Here is a 21,057-nt window from a genome sequence, read left to right as displayed (position 1 = left end):
GTGAGGGCTCTCCTCATTTAAAGGTTGGACATGATGCTTAGGGACATGATTTAGTGGTGATATCGGGCGTAGGGAGATGGTTGGACCAGATGATCCTGGAGGCCTTTTCTAACCTTTCTGATTCTGTCATTCTATAGTTTGACTCTGTGGTTCCCCTAGCTGAGTGGCTGTGGTGTCTCATGACCAGACCACGAAATCCCCACAGCTCTGCCCTCAGCCCTGTTCCCTCAGCAGCCACCCCACTCTGTGACACCCCAAGCACACACCCCGCAGCGCCAGCCCTGCCCGAAGCCTGGAGCACAGAGCCACACGGCCCCGCAGGCTGGGTGCTGCCTGTGTCAAGGTGAAACCCCCAAACGGCCCCATTTTGCACCCCCCAGCCCCTTTAACACCGCCCCCCCAAGCCATGCCGCCAAGCGCGGCGGCGGCGGCCTCCACCTCCCCGGCACGACCTGCCGCAAAGCAATGAAGAGCTACCCCTCCCTCTCAAACAAACTTGCCGGGGGCGGGGTGGGAGGAGGAGACGACCAATTGGGAGCCCGAAGCGGTGCATGCGGACTAATGGGCGGGCGGTAGGCGGCCGCTAAGCGGGGTGGGCTGCGCCGCGGGGCTGGCAGGGAAAGGGGGCCGGGGCCGGGCCGTTTTCTCCTCGCAGGGGTTTAAGGAGCCGGCAGAAACAGTAGAGGTGGAACAGGGTTCGCAGCCCCTAGGCAGAAAGAGGCTGGCCCCGGTGGGGAGGCTGAGCAGGGCCGAGCAGCGCGGACCTGAACCGCTTTAACGAGACAGAGGATCTTTTTCACTCCAGCCTGCTCTGCCTGCAGGTGAGCCCCACCTGTGCTTAAGGCCCGGGGGGGATTTTTGGGGCAGCGTCAGGCTGTGGAGCTCTCCTGGTGTGTCCCCTGCGGGAGCTGGGTTGGGGGACAACGGGCATGGTGCAGGGACAAAGCGCAGGCTTCATGAGACTTAGAGTGTGTTCTTGGGATCTCAGCTGTAGTTGTTATTGCCACCCCGGGCTTTTTGCTTCATTTATTGCTTTCAAATTGAAAGTTTCTAGCAGATGGTTGCAGTGTGTTGGAAGTATGAGTGCTGCATCTTGTCGTGTGGTGATTTATTGTTTATCAGGGTTGGTAGTAACACCACCATGTGTACCTGGCTGCTGCAAATCTCCTGAGTGGGACAGGAGGGTTTTTGTGTTCTAGGGAAACAAGTAGCCTGTCCTAGGAGGGGGTGCTAACTAAATAGCACCTGGCGGCCCTCACATCTGTGGGTTTTACCAGGAGCAGCTCTGATTTCCTGACCATTTGCTAGTTTTGGTAGCAGGATCTCTAGGATCTCATTCGTGATGTGAACCTGCAAGGTTGCTTCCTGGAGCTGGCACTTTGTCATGCAAAAACCTTTCTGAGAGCAAAGTCTGTGGGTGTCATACCAGTTTTTTCATGGCTGGAACTCACACAGAAGTCAGTGGAATGGAGCTGAATTCCATCAAGCACTTCACAGGAGAGGGCAGGAGCTCCTGCAGAGGACTGACAGATCTCTCAGCTCTGAGATAAGTTTTTGCAGAGACCCAGGCATTGCCCAGCTCACTTGGTGTCTTCTTTACCCGGCTTGCCATCAGTGGTGCAGTTCTAGTATTGTAGCTGCTTTTCACGGTCCCCTTTCCCCTGCAGATTGAAGAACTTCTGAAGGAGATGAAGAAGAAGATCGATGCCTTCCTCCGTGAAATTAACGGCCTGCTGAGCGCCATCCTGGAGACCTTGGGAAGTGACGTAGGTCCCAGGGGGCTGGAGGAGGCAGCGAGGACCCTGTGTGGAGCAGGCTCTGCTGATGACAGAGCCAGTTCTCCATGGGAACCTCCCTTAGGGACAGAAAAAATAGTGCCTTGCTTTACGTTGGAGGGGGTCTTGAAGTTCTGGGTGTGGGTGCCTGCCAGCTCAGGGCAGCGCTGTGTGGGAGGAGGGGTCTTGTTCTGTGCCCATCTGCTATTGGTGATGCTTAAAGCCTTTATTTCTCCTTGCCTGTCCCCAGCTCACCAACCAAATGTGGCTCCCTGGGGATATGAAGGTGCTGTTCTGCAGGTGTCTTTTGGTGTGAAGGGCAAGTTCCACTTCCTGCCCCTGGCCCAGCTGAGCGTGGTGGGCAGCTACCTGCTGGGCACCTGCATTAAGCCCGAGATCAACGTGGATGTGGCCATGACAGCGCCATGGGGTGAGTCTGGCCATGCCTGAGCTGAGCCCCATCTTCTCCTGTTCCCTGTGGTCCTGTTCGTGTCCTCAATTCCAGACACAAACACACAGTGTGGCAACTTCTGTGAGGAGCTGGGGAGTGAGACTTCAGTGCTGATGCTGGTTCAGAGATTTCAGTGGCTTTGGTTTTAGCTCCTTGTGATGATCTTCATGTCCTCTGCCTGGGCTGAACCTCCTCTACGTTGCTGGGAAAGTAGAATGTTGTCTGGTTTTGAATGCCATTGCACTTCTGCCCCTACTGCCAAGTCTGTGTTAGAGGGAGGCTGATGTTTGCAGGCTGTCACCAGCCTAGAGCTGCCTCCTCTTGTTGTTCAGTGTGGCTCTGATGGGCTTTGAGAAGATAGTGTCCTGTTAGGCTGCACAGTTCCGCTCTGTGATCTTAGAGCCTGGTGAATCAGCAAGGCGGTGTTCCTCAGTTCCTCGCTGACCTGGAGCTCCCTTAGGCTGTAGCTGCATGTTGGAGATGGGGGGAGCTGTGGGTGTGGTGCCTTGGGCTTAACCAGGCTCTGCGTGCAGGAGAGCTGAGATTCCCCTGTCTCTCTCCTTGCAGGAAGTCTTCCAGGACAAAGACAACCTGAACCAGCGCTACCACCGCAAGAGAGCTCTGTACCTGGCCCACATTGCCCACCACTTCTCCAAGGAGAGGCTCTTCAAGCGTGAAGTTTGCCTACATGAACAGCAACCATCTCAAGCCCATCCTGCTCCTCAGGCCCCAAGGTAGAGCTTGCCCCTTCCTCCAGCAGAGGGATCAATTTGGGACTGTCCTTGCAATTGGTGATACATGTTGGAGCTTTGCTCCCAGTTCTCCCTCCCCTCATCCCTCACCCATCCTCATCCTTGAGGTCTCTTCCCCTCCTAGGGTTTTTGAGCCTTCCTCTGCAGCTTGGCTGGGCTCCCTAGCCTTGCTGGTTTGCCCACCCTATGGACACCTCAGGGAGCAAAGCAGACCCTACAGAAACATGGCTCTGTCTGGCACTGTCCTTCTTGTCCAACCTCCTCACCACTGTTCCCCGTTATCTTCTTCCCCCTTTGGTGCTTACAGGCAAGGATGAGAAGCTGGTTACTGTTTGACTTCACACCTGTCCTGCCCCGGATTTCTTCAAGCCAAGCCACTTCCAAACAAGCAAGAACAACGTCTGGACAGCCTGGTTCATGGAGCAGAGCGTCCCCAAAGAAGGTAGGGCCTGGGCTGGGGGGAACATGAGGCTGCTTGTTTCACCTGGAGCTGGGCTTGCTGCAGCCCTCTTCTGCGAGTGGGAGGTTTGTGGTTGGATCCAACATGTTACCCTCTCCTCGCACAGGAGCCCCTGAGCCGCCCACCCCACACTACAACAACTCCATTCTCTGCGACACGGTGCTGCTGTCCCACCTGTTCTTCTTGTCCACCACCTCCACTGACTTCCCGGGTATGAAGGATGACATTGCCCTTCTCAAAGTGTGGCTGAACCAGAGGCAGCTCAGCAAGGTAAGGGCTGGGCTGGGTTTTGTTCATGTGGCCAACGTGCCTTTGGCCTGTTCTCCATTCCTGGGGTGGAAGGGGGATGACTTGTCCCCACTGGGTGGTATGCTTGGCTTGTGGTGCCTCACTGAGCTTTTGTTGACTTGGCCGCTTGTTTCCACAGGGCTTGGGGTGCTTCAGTGGCTTCTTGGTCTCCATGCTGGTTGCATACCTGCTGATGAAATGCAAGATCATCAGGGTGATGAGCGGGTACCAGGTGCTGAGAAACATCCTGTAGTTCCTGGGTGAGTTTCCAGGGGCCTCTCTGGGCAGGGGGAGCCTGGTGTCAGCAGAGTCTCTGCATGGAGCCTGAACAGAATAGAGGAAAGGGGGGGGGGAGGGGGGGTATGGCTCTTCTCCCTCTGTTGCTGAGCCCCTGTGGGCAGGATGGACAGGAGGGGATGTGGTAGCAGAGCATGTTGGAGAGGGGAGGGTAGATCCTAGCACCTTGTTATGGCCTTGTTTGACATAGCTGAGAACACAGTGGCATTGGCAAATGGCTATACCACCCTCACCAGTGGGGGAGACACAGAGGTGGCAGCGTGACTTGTTCCTTGCTGTTTGCCCACAGCCACCACTGACCTGAGTGTGATGGGGATCAGCCTCGCGAAGGATGTGGATGCCTCCCTGGTGAGCAACAGCAGTGTCGTCAGCACAGCCAGGGCAGGGAAGTGCCTGCTGTAGAATGGCAGCGAGGTGATGGTTGGTGCTCTGGTGTCTGTGTTGTGGCTCTGAGGGCTGTCTCTGCTCTTCCAGCCTGCCCTGGCTGACTTCCACAAGGCATTTGAAGTGGTCTTTGTGGATTCCTCTGGGCTGGTGAACCTCTGTGCGGATGTGACTGCTAGCAAATACCACCAGGTACCGACAGGTTGTCAGGGCATCCTAGGATGCTGCCTTAGGAGAGAGCTGGGGCACACAGAGTGGTTGGGTGTCTGAGAGAAGGCTGTTGGATGTGGGGAGTGGGTTCAGTTCTGCGTTTCAAGCTTTTAATGCCTCTCCTTGGCTCTGAATTTTAGGAGTTAATTTTAAGACTCGGATTTACCTATTGCATTTGGATGGTGGAAGAAAGTTGTTTTCCTGTGTGTGGGCACCTTCAGGTGAAGCCAAACAGCTGTTTAGCAGGAAAAAAAAAACGTTTTGGAACAAAAAAAAACCCCACTTTGGCAGGGACGTCAAGGAGGGGTGTCTAGCCAGCAGCATAGTGTGCAGTCAAGTGACCAGCAGATGAGGGTGGAGGCTGTCTCCACCTCAGGGTCTGCTGGGGACCATAGAGCTGGAGTACCTGGGGTTCACTGGGGGACACTGGTGACAGCTGTTGGAGGGATTTGCTTTCTTCCTCCCTTCCTGTACATGCTCCTGCGTTGTCTCCTCGCTCAGGTCCAGTTGGAAGCCAAGCGCTCCATGAAAATTCTGGATGACAGGATGGTAGATGGCTTCCAGGCACTGCTCATGACCCCGAAGCCCATGCTCAGAATCTTTGACCGTGTCTTCTAGTGAATCTTCTCATGCTGGTGGGGTGGTGCTGAGGGAGCCTCTTCAGGGAGGAGCGGGCTGCTTCTGGTTTCTGACCAGGGTGGATTTGGACCTGTCTAGTGGGAGATGGCCCTGCTAGCTCTGGGATAGATGTTGGTGCCTCTTCCATTTGTCCCTTCCACTTTTACTGCCTAGATTGCTACCCTACTCCTGGGAAGTTGTGCTTTGGCCTGAGATGCTAAAGTGCAGTGTTTCTTCTTGTAGCCCCCATCCTGTGCAGGGACCCTCTGCTCCTTCACTTTACCCATCCTCTAGCATCTCTCTCGCAGAAGGGATTTGGTGAAGGAGGCAGAGGTGGGTGACTGGCTATTCTCCTGTAGCCAGAAGCACGTCTCCAAGCTGCAAAGTGCCTGCAAGAAGATGGAGCTGCTGAATGAGCTGATGGATCACGGTGGGAACTACGTGGCCGCAGCCCTGCCCTTCATCGTCTCATTGCTGGCTGGAAGAGCGCTGCTTGTGGCACACTCCTTGCCTCAGACCCCTGAGGTAACACAGTGGGCAGTGACACTACATCCTTTGCTGCTTGTGGGGTCTTGTACATCCCTCGTGGCACTGCTGGGTGCAGGGAGAGCATTTTTACTCACGGGGAGGAGGTGGGCCTGTCCCCTCTGTGTGAGAACGTAGGACCTGGGGCATGAAGTGTGGCTGGGAGGCTTGGTCTAGGCGGAAGTTGTGGCCCAACAGTAGGGCAAGGTGAAGGCAACCGGCTTTCTCACCAGGAGACCTGTTAAGATCTTTCCTGTCTGTGCCCATCTGTGCACCTGAGAGCATGTCCTGCGTAGCAGGAAGCTTACCTATCCTGGCAGACACTGCTCCAGCAATGTCATCTCTCTACGTGCTTCATATTTTGTGTTTCCTCTCAGTGGCCAATTGATGCTGAGCCCCCAAAGCACAAGGATGTTGGGCCCCTGAAGTTTGGGCTCCTGTTTGTTCCTGAGTTTGCTGCCAGCACACTGGAGAAGGGACCGCAAGCTGATCGCCCTGAGGTGAGGGGAGTTCTCCTTGTGTGGGGTGGCAGTGGGTGGGGGACACTGGTGGTTTTGGGGATGCCATGCGTGATGCTGGGTGCCTGCTGTGGACAAACCGTTATGGGTCAAGGATGAGGGGACTGCTGAGCTGCTGGTGCTGGCTGTGAGATGTTGGTAACATGACATCCTGGCCCCTGGGATGCCTCTTGGTCTGGGAAGGGTGATGGCCAAGCAGGGATGAGTGGGAAGGGACTGGGATGTGGAAGAAGCAGTGGGAGACCCGAGCTTGTTGTTCCACTCATCCTGGGGCTTCCATTTGGTTAAGGGAACCGAGGAGTGGAGCAGACCTGGCGCCCTGCTGTGGCTGCAGGTGGTGCTGGCAGACATGGGACCACTTTGGGTAGTCCTAGCGGTGGCCCATGCCCATGGCCTGTCTTGGCCAATGTCTCCCTTCAGGCCGTGGACTTCCAGACCTTCTGGGGGGAGAAGTCTGAGCTGCGGCGGTTCCAGGATGGCACCATATGCGAGGCAGTGGTGTGGGAGGCCAGCACTGTCTGTCAAAAACGCCTCATCCCTGAGCAGATTGTCAGGCACCTGCTGAGGCTGTAAGTAGCACTGAGCAATAGCAGGGTCTGGGTGACATGTGGCTGTGTGGGGGGCCACTGCTGTTCTCCCTGTTCTCTGCCACGTCTGTGGTAATCCTGTCATCAGACTTGTGCTTTGGGGGAAGCTGTGGGTCACTTGAGCTCAGTGAAATGTGGAAGTTATTTCAGCATTGTGGTCTGGATACTGCTGGCTGCTTCCTAGGAGAAGATGCAAGGAGGCAGTGACATCTTGCCTTCATGTCCCAGCATCCCTCTGAATGTTTATTGTTGGCAGAGCTGCAAGATCTCAATGGCTTCTCCTCCCTGGACATGTCATGACATTGTATGACACCAACACCCTGGGGTAGTTAACAAGGTTGGGTCTCCCAAGAGCACTTGCTGTCGATTTCAGACCTGCTAAAAATGAGACCCTCTTGCATAGAAAAAAGGGATTGTCTGGGCCTCTTGTCCTGACTCAAGGAGGGGTTTTGCAAGGAAAGGCTGCGTTGGCAGCTTTACCTTTGAGTCCTGTGAGGCTGCACAAGTTGCTGTGCTGCTTTGAGTTGATAATTTGGGTACAGGAGGAACACAAAGATACAGGTGTCTTCACCATGGCCTTCCTGTACAGAGGGATTCCATGGCCTTGGACTGACCCTTGCCTGTGGGCATGGCCAGCAGTGTCAGGGTGGATAGGGTGAGGTGCCCCGGCTCCAATGCTCTGTTGTCTCCCTTCCTATAGTATTGTGGTTTAGCCCGGCTGGCAGCCAAACACCATACAGCCGTTCGCTCACCCTCTCCCCTCCCTCTCCGGGATGGGGGAGAGAAACGGGAAAGTGAAGTCTCTGAGTTGAGATAAAGAGAGTTTATTAAGACAGGGAAAAAGAATAACAACAATAATAATAATAATAATAATAGTATTAATAGTAATAATGTGTACGAAACAAGTGATGCACAATGCAATTGCTCACCACCCGTTGACCGATGCCCAGCCTATCCCTGAGCAGCCGGCCCCCCCTCCACCCCGGCTAGCCACCCCTATATATTGTTCAGCATGACGTCAGATGGTATGGAATACCCCTTTGGCCAGTTTGGGTCAGCTGTCCTGGGTCTGTCCCCTCCCAGCTCCTGCTGCACCCCTAGCCTGCTCGCTGGCAGGACAGAGCGAGAAGCTGAAAAGTCCTTGGCTTGGTGTAAGCACTGCTCTACAACAATTAAAACATCAGCATGTTATCAGCGCTCTTCTCATTCTAATCCAAAACATAGCACCCTGCCAGCTACTAGGAGGAAAATTAACTCTGTCCTAACTGAAACCAGGACAGATATCCACCCCTTATTCCATACCATTTATGTCATGCTCAGGTTACACTCTTTCCAATACCTTCTAATTAATCACCATTTTCATCTATGGTATATAGCAATCATGGTAGTGATGACATACAGTGTTATATGATAATTAACATACTATAATTCAACTCATGGGCTATTCTCACCCAGTATTAGGTCCCCTTGAGGTACACACCGGACCTCCCCATTCTCTTGCATTACCCACCAAGTGCATCCAGGTCCCTGAGCAAAAGCAATCCCACGAATGGGCTTGCCTTTTCCTGAGGCGGGAGTAGCCCAGACTGTCTTACCCAGCATGTTTCTTACGTGCACTACAGGAACTTTATCCCCTTCTACAGTGCGTAACAGGTTTGATTGGGCAGGTCCAGCTCGGTTGGCAGATCCTCTAGTATTGACTAACCAGGTGGCCTTTGCCAAATGTGTGTCCCAATTTTTGAATGTCCCAGCACCCATTGCTTAACAGTCCATTGTATCGTTCAACTTTCCCGGAGGCTGGTGCATGATAAGGGATGTGATACACCCACTCAATACCATGTTCTTTGGCCCAAGTGTCTATAAGGTTGTTTCGAAATGAGTCCCATTGTCTGACTCAATTCTTTCTGGGGTGCCATGTCGCCATAGGACTTGCTTTTCAAGGCCCAGGATAGTGTTCCGGGCAGTGGCATGGGGCACAGGATATGTTTCCAGCCATCCGGTGGTTGCTTCACCATTGTAAGTACGTGGCGCTTGCCGTTGCGGGTTTGGGGGAGTGTGATGTAATCAATCTGCCAGGCCTCTACATATTTGTATTTCAGCCATCGTCCTCCATACCAGAGAGGCTTTGACCGTTTGGCTTGTTTAATTGCAGCACATGTTTCACAATCATGAATAACCTGTGCTATAGTGTCCATGGTCAGGTCCACCCCTCGGTCACGAGCCCATCTGTATGTTGCATCTCTACCTTGATGGCCTGAGGTGTCATGGGCCCATCGGGCTATAAATAATTCACCTTTATGTTGCCAGTCCAGGTCCACCTGAGCCACTTCAATCTTAGCAGCCTGATCCACCTGCTGGTTGTTTTGATGTTCTTCAGTAGCCCGATTCTTGGGCACATGAGCATCTACATGGCGGACCTTTACAACCAGGTTCTCTACCCGGGCAGCAATATCTTGCCACAATGCAGCAGCCCAGATGGGTTTGCCCCTGCGCTCCCAGTTGTTCTGCTTCCATGCTGTAACCACCCCCACAGGGCATTTGCTACCATCCATGAATCAGTATAGAGATAGAGAACTGGCCACTTTTCTCGTTCGCAATATCTAAGGCCAGCTGAACGGCTTTCACTTCTGCAAACTGACTCGATTCACCTTCTCCCTCAGCAGCTTCTGCAACTCGTCGTGTAGGACTCCATACAGCAGCCTTCCATCTCCGATGCTTTCCCACAATACGACAGGACCCATCAGTGAACAGGGCACATTCTTCTCATTTTCTGGTAGCTTGTTGTACAGTGGGGCTTCTCAGCACGGACCACCTCCTCCTCTGACGATATCCCAAAGTACTTGCCTTCTGGCCAGTCCATAATCACTTCCGGATTCCTGGGCGACTGGGGTTTCCTATTCGAGCCCGCTGAGTAATCAGTGCAACCCACTTGCTCCATGTAGCATCAGTTGCATGATGTGTAGAGGGGACCCTTCCTTTGAACATCCAACCCAGTACCGGCAGTCGGGGTGCCAGGAGGAGCTGCGCTTCAGTACCGACCACTTCCGAAGCAGATCGAACTCCCTCATATGCTGCCAATATCTCCTTTTCGGTTGGAGTATAGCGGGCCTCAGATCCTCTGTATCCCCGACTCCAAAACCCCAGGGGTCGACCTCGAGTTTCCCCAGGTTCTTTCTGCCAGAGGCTCCAGGTGGGGCCATTCTCCCCGGCTGCGGTGTAGAGCACATTCTTTACATCTGGTCCTGTTCGGACTGGCCCAAGGGCTACTGCATGAACTATTTCCTGTTTAATTTGTTCAAAGGCTTGTCGTTGCTCAGGGCCCCATTCAAAAGCATTCTTCTTACGGGTTACTTGGTAGAGCGGGTTTACAATCAGACTGTAATTTGGAATATGCATTCTCCAAAACCCCACGACACCTAGGAAAGTTTGTGTTTCCTTCTTGCTAGTTGGTGGAGACATAGCTGTTATTTTGTTGATCACATCCATGGGATTTGACGACGTCCATCTTGCCATTTTATTCCTAAAAACTGGATCTCTCGTGCAGGTCCTTTGACTTTATTTTGTTTTATGGCAAAACCGGCCTTCAGAAGGATTTGGACTATTTTCTTCCCTTTCTCGAAAACTTCCTCTGCAGTGTCACCCCACACAATGATGTCATCGATGTACTGCAGGTGTTCAGGAGCCTCCCCCTGCTCCAGCGCAGACTGGATCAGTCCATGGCAAAATGGTAGGGCTGTGTTTCCACCCCTGGGGCAGCCGCTTCCAAGTATATTGGACTCCCCTCCAAGTGAAAGCAAACTGTGGCCTGAACTCTGCTGCTAGAGGGATGGAGAAAAATGCATTAGCAATAGCAATTGTGGCATACCACTTGGCTGCCTTTGATTCCAGTTCGTACTGGAGTTCTAGCATGTCTGGCACTGCAGCACTCAGTGGTGGCGTGACTTCGTTCAGGCCACGATAGTCCACTGTTAGTCTCCACTCACCATTAGACTTTCGCACTGGCCATATGGGACTATTAAAAGGTGAATGGGTCTTGCTGATCACTCCTTGGCTCTCCAGTTGACGAATTAGCTCGTGGATGGGAATCAGGGAGTCTCGGTTGGTGCGATATTGCCGCCGGTGCACAGTTGTGGTAGCGATTGGCACTTGCTGTTCTTCAACCCTCAGCAACCCCACAACAGAAGGGTCCTCTGAGAGACCGGGCAAGGTAGACAACTGTTTAATGTCCTCTGTCTCTAAGGCAGCTATGCCAAAAGCCCAGCGGAACCCTTTTGGGTCCTTGAAATATCCTCTCCTTAGATAGTCTATGCCAAGGATGCACGGAGCATCCGGGCCAGTCACAATACGGTGCTTTTGCCACTCATTCCCAGTTAGACTCACTTCAGCCTCCAATACAGTTAACTGCTGGGATCCCCCTGTCACGCCATAAATACAGATGGGCTCTGGCCCTTTACAGCTTGATGGCATTAGAGTACATTGTGCACCGGTGTCTACTAGAGCCTTATACTTCTGTGCGTCAGACGTGCCAGGCCCTCGAATCCACACAGTCCAATAAACCCGATTGTCCCTTTCCTCCCCCTGGCTGGAGGCAGGGCCCCTCTAGTCCTGGTCAGAATCTTCGTTTCTGTGTTTAAAGGACTGCCTGCTGGAAGTTGGAGCAGCAAACTTTTCAGAGAACCCCTTTCTCCCGATTGTTTTCTTTTGCAACTCACGTACCCGTGCCTCTAGGGTCTCAGTAGATTTTCCATCCCATTTTCTCATGTCCTCTCCATGGTCCCGTAGGTAAAACCACAGGGTGGCGCGGGGTGTGTACCCACCATATTGTCTTTCTTGCACGGATGCACGTTTACCCCTAATAGCTGAGACACTGGTTTGTACAGGTGGGGAGGAAAATACACTCTCTTTAAGTTGGTGGACCTCTTCAGAAAGTTTCTCCAAAGTATTCTCTTTTAGTTGGTGGACACTGGTTTGTTCAGGTGGGGGGGAAGATAAATCCTCTTTAAGTTGGTGGAACCCTTCAGAGAGTTTCTCCACAGCCGAGACGCAGGCATGTAGGGAAGAGGAGAGATTTCCTTCGTACTCCCGGAGTTGTTTAGCCATTTCACCCACTGTGGGGTCTTCACCATCTTTCCAGGTTATTATCGTCAATGAGCTGGCCCATGATGATGGTGCATTCCGTACAAACTTCCGCCACATGGGTCGAGTACACTGGACTTCATCTGGATCTGTGGATATTTGTGCGTCGTCTAGGTCCTTATAAATTACCTCCCGTACGGCTAATTCCCTCAGGTACTGAATTCCCTTCTCCATGGTGGTCCACTTGACTAGTAGACATACAAGTTCTTCCTTGTAGGGATACCGTCCCTTCACAGCTAACAGGAGACGCCTCCAGAGGCTGTGAGATCGTGCTCCATCTCCAATTGCTTTGTCAATGCTTGCATCTCTAGCAAGGGATCCCAGCTGCCTGGCTTCCCTGCCCTCTAATTTCACACCATTGGCTCCAGTGTCCCAGCACCGGAGCAGCCAGGTGACAAGCTGCTCACCTATACAGCGACCAAAATCTTTTCGCACATCTCTTAGCTCACGCTGGTATAGGGTTCGGGTAGTTACTGTTGATTTTTCAACATCCTCATCCTCATCTTCATCCTCCTGCACATTTGATGGCCCAGCCCCATCTTCTCCATACCCAGACTTAGCAGAAGCCTGTCTGTGTTCTAAACGACCTGAGTCTCTATACCATTTTTTCACCTTGTCTACAGGGGCAACTTGCACTGCTACAGCTCGTTCTCTGACCCAGCCACAGGGTCTGCCACAGGGGTTGGAATACCCTCTGCAGGGGCAACTTGCACTGCTACAGCTCGTTTCTCTGACCCAGCCACAGGGTCTGCCACAGGGGTTGGAATACCCTCTACAGGGGCAACTTGCACTGCTACAGTTCGGTTCTCTGACCCAGCCACAGGAGTGGGAGCGACTGCAGGAGCTGGAGCAGCTGCAGGGGCTGGAACGGCTGCGGGAGCTGGAGCTGGAATGGCTGCAGGAGCCGGGACTGGAACGGCCGCAGGGTCTGTCACTAGGTTGATAGTAGCATCAATTGCAGCTCGATAGGCACAAGCCAGACCCCAGCACGCCACAGTGATTTGTGTCACTTTGGAACTGCCAGAGTCATGACACCCCTTTTTCAAGCATTCTACCAGTTTTTTAGGATTTTGCAGTTGTTCAGGGGTGAATGTCCAAAACACTGGAGGTGCCCACTGCTCTAGAAATCTGCCCATATCCTCCCACACTCCCTGCCACTCGCAACTATCCCGCCTCAAGACAGATCTCCGGATGAGATTCCTAAGTAGTTGTTTAACCTTAAACAAAACCTGAAGCGCATTCAGGAGACATAACAACAGGAACATGCTGGTCTGAGTATCCCAAGGATATTCAACATCTTGGAGAGCTACCGTAACTAGCTCGGGGGATAAGAGGGTGGTGAAGGAGGAAGGGAGAGTGAACAGGTAGGAAAAAATATCTTCCCCTGTCCCCTCCACAGATTGACTCCCTGATGAAAAAAGGCAATAGGTGTAATTGCTAATAGTTTCTGAGATATGGTTTCCGAAGTATGGAGTCGACGACAGTGCTGAGTACAAATACCAGGTTAGAGTCATGACCAGAAATCTCATCATTTCATAAGCCATCGTTACACCACACAGTACCATAACAATCTTAAACCAGGGCCCGGAAAGGATAAACAGCACGACAGGGAGCACATACAGAAAGTAACTTGCTATAAACTCAATTTGGGAAACAGGCACAGCAGACCTGAGATTAAGGCAATCACATTGTGACTAGCAACTATTAAGCAGGTCGAATACGTATACCAATTTCAGTTTAACACACACTGGTCAAATCTGTCGATATCTCAACCCTTCGTGTCCCACGTTGGGCGCCAAAAGGACTGTTGTGGTTTAGCCCGGCTGGTGGCCAAACACCACACAGCCGTTTGCTCACCCTCCCCCCTCCCTCTCCGGGATGGGGGAGAGAAATGGGAAAGTGAAGCCTGTGAGTTGAGATAAAGACAGTTTATTAAGATAGGGAAAATAATAATAATAATAATAATAGTATTAATAGTAATAATGTGCACGAAATAAGTGATGCACAATGCAATTGCTCACCACCCGTTGACCGATGCCCAGCCTATCCCCGAGCAGCTGGCCCCCCCTCCACCCCGGCTAGCCACCCCTATATATTGTTCAGCATGATGTCAGATGGTATGGAATACCCCTTTGGCCAGTTTGGGTCAGCTGTCCTGGGTCTGTCCCCTCCCAGCTCCTGCTGCATCCCTAGCCTGCTCGCTAGCAGGACAGAGCGAGAAGCGGAAAAGTCCTTGGCTTGGTGTAAGCACTGCTCTGCAACAATTAAAACATCATCATGTTATCAGCGCTCTTCTCATTCTAATCCAAAACATAGCACCCTGCCAGCTACTAGGAGGAAAATTAACTCTGTCCTAACTGAAACCAGGACATATAGACACGCCAATATTCCTGAGTCGTCCATCTGCTACACAGGAGCACTGCTGGACTCCGTGATCAAGAGTGGGAAAGAGGTACTATTGCTCCCCAAATGCAGGGAGCGTTTCCTTCTCTCAGGGAAGGGAGGTATGGGAAGAGCTGTAGGGAGGTCAACTCAGCTGTGTGGACCTGAGGCACCTGGGTGCTTCTCAGGAGATGGAAGCAAGTGTAAGGAAAATGCCTGTCCTCAGGCGCTCAGACAGGCAGTGTGTCCATCTGCAGAGTCTTTCCTGTGAATGAAAAGCATAGCTGCTAAAGTGCTCTTGCTCTGGCAAGCTTCCACACCTCGTTCTCCCCTGCAAGCATCCCTCTGGCCTCCTCTCTGCTTGTGTGCGCTACATCCACATCATCTAAGGATACATTGTGGTCCCGCTGTGCTCTGCCTGTACCTTTTCACCTCCTGCATCCTTCATGGCACTGGCCAGGCACTCCTGTGCCTTCATCATGCAGATCTACCTGGGAAATCCAGAAGAAAGATCTTTCCTGTCCTCGTGCAAAGTCCTGATCATGCACACCTAGTGCTCCCTAGTGCTGCAGCTGATTGTGCACCTGAAACAAAGAAATATCACTTTGAGACAGAAGAAGATGGGTCTTGTAGGCTGGGAAATGTTTCCACCTGTACTTTTCTCCAGCTTGTGAAAGCTTAAAGTCTGGAGATGAGCTATGGGCACTTTGGCATTGCTTTGCTGATGTATGTAAACAATAAGGTTCCGTTTTTGGAGGAGGAATCAAGTCATGCTCCCTACAATCCTAATATTGCACCGGAGGCAGTTGCAGGTGCTCCAGGAGGGGAGACAGGGACTGCAATTGACGCTGTCCCTGGAGAAGTCGCGCTGCGGAAACGCAGAGGAGCGGGAGCGGAGGGGGGGGGGGGGGGGCGGTGGGCTTTGGGGTCATGCGGGGGTGCCATGGGGCCGGTGCCACTCCCCCCTTACCAGCAGAGAGGTTAGGAGTTTTAAGAAGGAAATGAAGTCTTTAATTGAGGGCCTAGCAGTACAGTCAAATCTGTTTCTAAGCCCTAATTTGTATTCCTGGGGGGGAAATGTCAATCTTGAGTATGTTATTCACTGGAGAAGAATGTTTAGGAGGGGAATGATTCGGCAGGCAGCTATGCAAGAATGGGAAAGAACTAACACCCCCCCCAGACCGAGAGTAATTCCGATAGAGCATAAATATCCGCTTATCCAACTGTGATAATAACAACCCATAACATAGAAATCATATGAGAGACTCGGGGTCAGAATGAGAAAGTACTCGGGGATGAAACCTGAGGACCCGGTAGCCCGCGGGCTCTTGAAAGTTCATTTTGTGATTAAAGCCTGGCCAGATATGCAGAAAAAAGCTCCAGAAGGTGGGAGGATGGAGTGAGCAGTGTAGGTAGTATGAAGGTGTATGCCAGGAGGGGAGATGAGAAGGAAAAGTAGAGAGCGAAACAAATGGTATTTACAGTGTACCAGGTAGTGAGGCAGAGGGTTGGAGACAGAGGGAGTTTCGGGAGGAGTCGGGCCAGGATGGAAAGGAGAGGAAGAGAGACGAAGGAATGGCAGACAAGGAAAGCTACCTGTGTTGCAGCCTAAATCCTAGCAGGGACAGGCTTTGAGAAGATGTTTTAAGTGTGGCCAGGCCGGCCACTTCAAATAGGAGCATCCGGAGTGGAAGAAGGAGGAGAGATTGCTGTTATAAATTCAGAATAGGGGAGTCAGGGCTTCTCAGAAAGCTAGTTCCCTGATAAATGAAAAAGTGTACCTCAAGGGTTCCTCAAGTGTACCTCAGTGGGGATCACTCTATAGTTATCGTTACAGGCAAAACAGACTTAGCATAGGAAGATTAATAAAATTTATTACCTATTGCTGATGTGCTGGAGCGGTGAGAAACAAGCTGGGGGCACCTTCCCCCATCCACTCTCTTCCACCTCTTCCTTGCTCTGAGTGGTGCGGGGGGGGGCGGGAGTGGGGGCTGCCGTCAGTCTGTGGTGCTTTGTTTCCACTGCTCCTTCATGGTCACTCTCCCCCCTGCTCTGGTGTGGGGTGCCGACCTTCCTGGGCTGTTCCTGAATGGACTGCAGCATGGAGATCTGCTCCGCTGTGGTACACCATGGGCTGCGGGGCGGTCTTCCCCACCAGCGGCCTCTCTGTGGGCCGTGGGGGGGCTTCGGCTCCGGCACCTGGAGCACCTCTGCACTGCACTCCCCCTCCTCTGCACTGACCTTGGTGTCTGCAGGGAGGTTTCTCACTCCTCACTCTCCCAGCTGCTGTTGTGCAGCATTTTTTTCCTTTTCTTGGATGTGCTCTCAGAGGCACAAACTGCATTGCTCATGGCTCGGCTCTGGGCAGCGGTGGGCCCCTTTGGAGCTGGCTGAAACTGGCCCTTATCTAACATGGGGCAGCTGCTGGATTCTTCTCACAGGGGCTGCCACTGCAGCCCCTCCCCACTACCAGAACCTTGCCATGTGAACCCAATACACTGAGGCAGCTAGGCCATTACTGGCCTGTAAAGTATCAGGGATTAAATTAACTAATGAAACCCTAAAAGTGATGGGGGTAGAAGGGACTGGGATAACAGTGCCATTTTTTGGGGACACCAAGCTGAGACTAGGGGATAAAATGATCACTGGGCAATTATTGTATGTACCCAAGGCAGGGACTAACTTGTTGGGAAGGGATTTGATGATGAAATTGGGCATTCAAATAGTAAATTGTTAGACTGGAATAACAGCGTTATTAATGGGGTGCTCTCAGGCCCTGAGAGCAAAGATATATTCACCTCTGACTGGAAGGACTCTGAAATGGGGCGGAAGCAACAATACATATGGACAATTTTACCTCCTGGGTTTACAGGGCCACCGATTTATTTAGGCAAGTTCTAGAACAGATTTTGGAGCAATTCCAACCTCCCGAGGAGGTGTTACTGTTACAATATGTGGATGATCTTTTATTGTCAGGACAGGAGAAAACAGTTGTGAAGGAAGCCACTAACAAGCTATTCGACTTTCTGGGAAAACAGGGCTTGAAAGGACTGGAAAATAAATTAAAATTTGTAGAAAGAGAAGTCAAGTATTTAGGGCATCTAGTGTCTGAGGGGGAATGAAGAATAAATCCAGAGAGGGTTCAGGGAATTGTTGAGCTACCCCTACCCAAAACTAAAAAGAAGTAAAAAGTTTTAAGAGAAAGAGGTTTTTAAGGAATTAGGAGTCACAAAGTCCAAAGGAAAACAGATACTCCCTGATGGGAGAGAAATGCTGAATAAAGTGCTAATGAGGCAAATATTAACTGTTTTACATCAAGAGGGTCATTGGGGAAATCAAGGAATGTGTGATGCTGTGCTATGGAAATATATACGTGTAGGAATACATATATACTCTGGCTGAACAAGTATGCAGGAGTTGTGTAGTATGTAAACAGGTAAATAGGAAAATTATCCGCAGTCAGCCCAAAGGGGAGCGAGAACCAGGAATTCAATGCTTCCGAAATGTACAGGTGGATTTTACAGAACTCTTTAGAGTAGGTAGATTTAAATACTTATTAGTCTTGGTCGATCATTTGTCAGGGTGGGTGGAAGCTTTCCCTTCAGTATCTGCTACTGCGAACATAGTAACTAAAGTAATTCTAGAACAAATAACTCCCAGGTATGGAACTGTTGAAAATATTGACTCTGATCAAGGAAATCACTTATGTCAGAAATATTGCAAGGGCTAATGTGGACTCTAGGAATTAAGTGGAAATTTCACACTCCTTGGCATCCTTCCTCTTCTGGAAGGGTGGAGAGGATCAGACAGTAAAGAAGCAATTGACTAAGTTCTGGAAACTCGGCTTCCCCAAACAAAGTGCTTACTTTGGCACTTCTCCGAATTCAAACTGCACCAAGAAAAGATGTGGGAGTTTCACCATATGAAATATTATTTGGATTGCTGTACATGGACAAAGGGAATGGATTACCTCAGTTTGAGACAAAAGACGCATTTCTTAAGAACTATATACTCGGGCTGTCATCCTCTTTGTCATCTCTCAGGACCTGTGGATCATTAGCTCAAACCCCACCCTTGGAATTCCTGATCCATCCATTCCGAGCAGGAGATTGTGTTTTGATGTGAACATGGAGAGAATTGAAGCTGCAACCTGAGTGGGAAGGACTGTTCCAAGTGCTCCTGACTACTGAGACGACAGTAAGAACGGCTGAGAAAGGGTGGACTCATACCTGGGTAAAAGGATCAGTTAACCTTGATACCTGAGAGACTGCATTAACAAAGACTTTAAGGTTAAAACTGTTAAAACTATCTATTGTAAACCTTTAACTTCTCCTTAGAAGAATTCTTAATGAATTAATGAGTAAAAGGGATTGAATTACACAGAATTGGAGTGTTTCCAGGGAACACTCCCTGGAAGTGGGAGAAAGGGGGGTATTTAATCCCCACCAGAAGAATCCTTATTAGTTTGTGATTTTTATTGTTTTTCTTAATTATTATTTCTTAATTATTATAGGGGTGTGTGTGTGTATATATATATGTGTGTGTGTATATATATATAGAAATGATGTATTTTAAGTTTATCTTAGTAATACCTATTCTCAATGGATTAGTGATAGGATAGAGGGAAAAATCAGCATTTCCAATGAATCCGTAACATCTCTCGAGTTCTATCTCGAAGTAATTGTTGGATTTGCACGCATGTGCCTAGAAAGACTGAAAAGGCCTTGTCCCTGATTGCTATTTCCAGCAGCAAATGTGTCTGGATTCTCTAGATTTCTAAAAATGACAGATCATACTCAGTCCCGGGAAGGAATAGATTTTGAAGTTGAGCTCCCTACACATAGTCCTGGCTACAATATACTGTGTTATCAAAGGTGCCTTTTAAACAGCAATAATAGAAAACTCAGGGGGCAATAGTACTGACCCTGGGTGTGGAAATATCCATGAAGTAGGGAATAATCCATACTGTACCGAGTATGGTAGCCACGGGAATGCTAATATACGTAATGCACACCAGATACAACATGAGAATCCTATAAATGGATGGCCTGTCCCAAATGGCAAGGGGTGGTACTGGCTATTTGGGTTGCCCCTAGGATGGAAGGGAGCTTGCACCCTGGGGGCAATAATTCCAAATGTAACTATTATTGAAGACCCACAAAGCCAAACCTCCCTTGAGACCACATGCAGAATTAAACGGACTCCAGATAATCCTTTAGTAAAATTCTCTAGCATTTCATAGTTTTGCAAGGTGGTTTTTACCTTGGTTAGGGGTGAGTGAATTAGAAAAAGCTATTGTAAATATCTCAGCTATAATTGAAGAACTAGAAAATAAGTTTGATAAGTTTGCAGAAGTAGTACTCTAGAACTGAATAGTATTAGATTTATTAATAACCTCATAAGGAGGAGCGTGCACTGTAATTAATACTAGTTGCTGTATATATGTAGATCAAATGGGATGAATTTGACTGATCTCAAAAATATTTGGGGGGGGAAAAAAAAAACACAACAAGATCCTACATAGAGTAGCTCAAGATGACACTTCCTGGGGATTTAGAAACATTTGGGAGAAACTAATTTCGTGATTACCTGAATAGAATTGGCTCAAACAACTATTTGTTGGTATTGTAATAATAATGGCATTGTATATCTATCATCCCCCGTGACATCCGAAGAAGAATATTGCACCTTAATGTTGGAAAAACTCAAGAGTGGGGTATGTGAAGAGGTGCAAAAACAACAATAGGAGTAAGAAAAGAAGAGGGGGGAATTGTGAGAAACTAAGTTGTGTTTTTGCAGTAGAGAACTAATTTTCTGTATTCCAAGGTAGTTGTGTAGTCATAATAAGGAGAAATGCTAAGCAGATAAGTGGATGGTAGAAGGCCTCACTGTTCCAAAATAAGGTAGAAGCTTGAGAAAAACAGGATGAGCAGTGTGAGAACAGTAAAATGATCACAAGTTCTCAAAACATAAGAAAGGAGAAATTAAAGGGTTGAAAAAAAAGAAAAATTGTACATATATGATATAGAGGAGCGTCGAGTAGGTTGTGAACCTGTAGTACTCAGCCAATGAGGAAACGGGAGGTGATTGTGGGAAAGGAATTCGCAGGGAGCTTTGTGCTGTTTCGCATGTCCCTGAGTTAGAGATAATGAGGAAAACAGTGGTAGAACCAAGAACTTGAGCAAGGTTGAGATAAAGTAAATTGGCTACAGTGTTAAAGATGAGCTTTGGGCAGTGGCCAATTGCTGGCTGGCTCGAGGCGCGTATCTGAGGGTCTCTAACCAATTGTAAGACAGATTCGGGCGCGTGGACGGCGCGTGGGGCTACGGGGAAAGTATATGTAGTGGTGAAAAAGGGCAATAAAGGTCTCCTGTTCAAGAGCCCTCAGGAGTCCGTGTCTTGCATCCCTTCAAATGGTGACCCCGACATGATAGGGGAGGAGCAGCGCTGCACGAGAGTCTGAAGGGAACCCAGCCGAACGAGTCAAGCTCGCAGCTGGACTGCAGCTTCAACCCTGGGACATCACCTGAAGGACAGGTGAGCGGCTGGGCATTAATCATGGGAGCTAGCCTTTCAGCAGAGGAAGAGGCTATAGTGAAACTACTAATGCAACTCCTAATAGACAGGGGAGTAAAATCTGATCCATTTAAGATAAAGCTGTTATTGAAATTTCT

At 50.2% G+C, this 21,057-nt stretch overlaps 1 protein-coding gene and 1 pseudogene across 1 annotated transcript in view; one reads left to right on the top strand and one right to left on the bottom strand.

Moving 5' to 3' along the window:
* LOC121063021 (CUGBP Elav-like family member 4) overlaps window positions 1–21,057 on the bottom strand; it is a 1,483,068-nt gene that overhangs the window by 297,475 nt on the left and 1,164,536 nt on the right. The window lies entirely within an intron of this gene.
* On the top strand, window positions 645–18,663 carry LOC121063022 (annotated as a pseudogene).

This window comes from Cygnus olor (assembly GCF_009769625.2).
Source record: "Cygnus olor isolate bCygOlo1 chromosome W unlocalized genomic scaffold, bCygOlo1.pri.v2 SUPER_W7, whole genome shotgun sequence".
NCBI classification, from domain to species: domain Eukaryota; kingdom Metazoa; phylum Chordata; class Aves; order Anseriformes; family Anatidae; genus Cygnus; species Cygnus olor.
The sequence above is the reverse complement of the archived record's forward strand: the minus strand, read 5'-3'. Positions and strand labels throughout refer to the sequence as shown.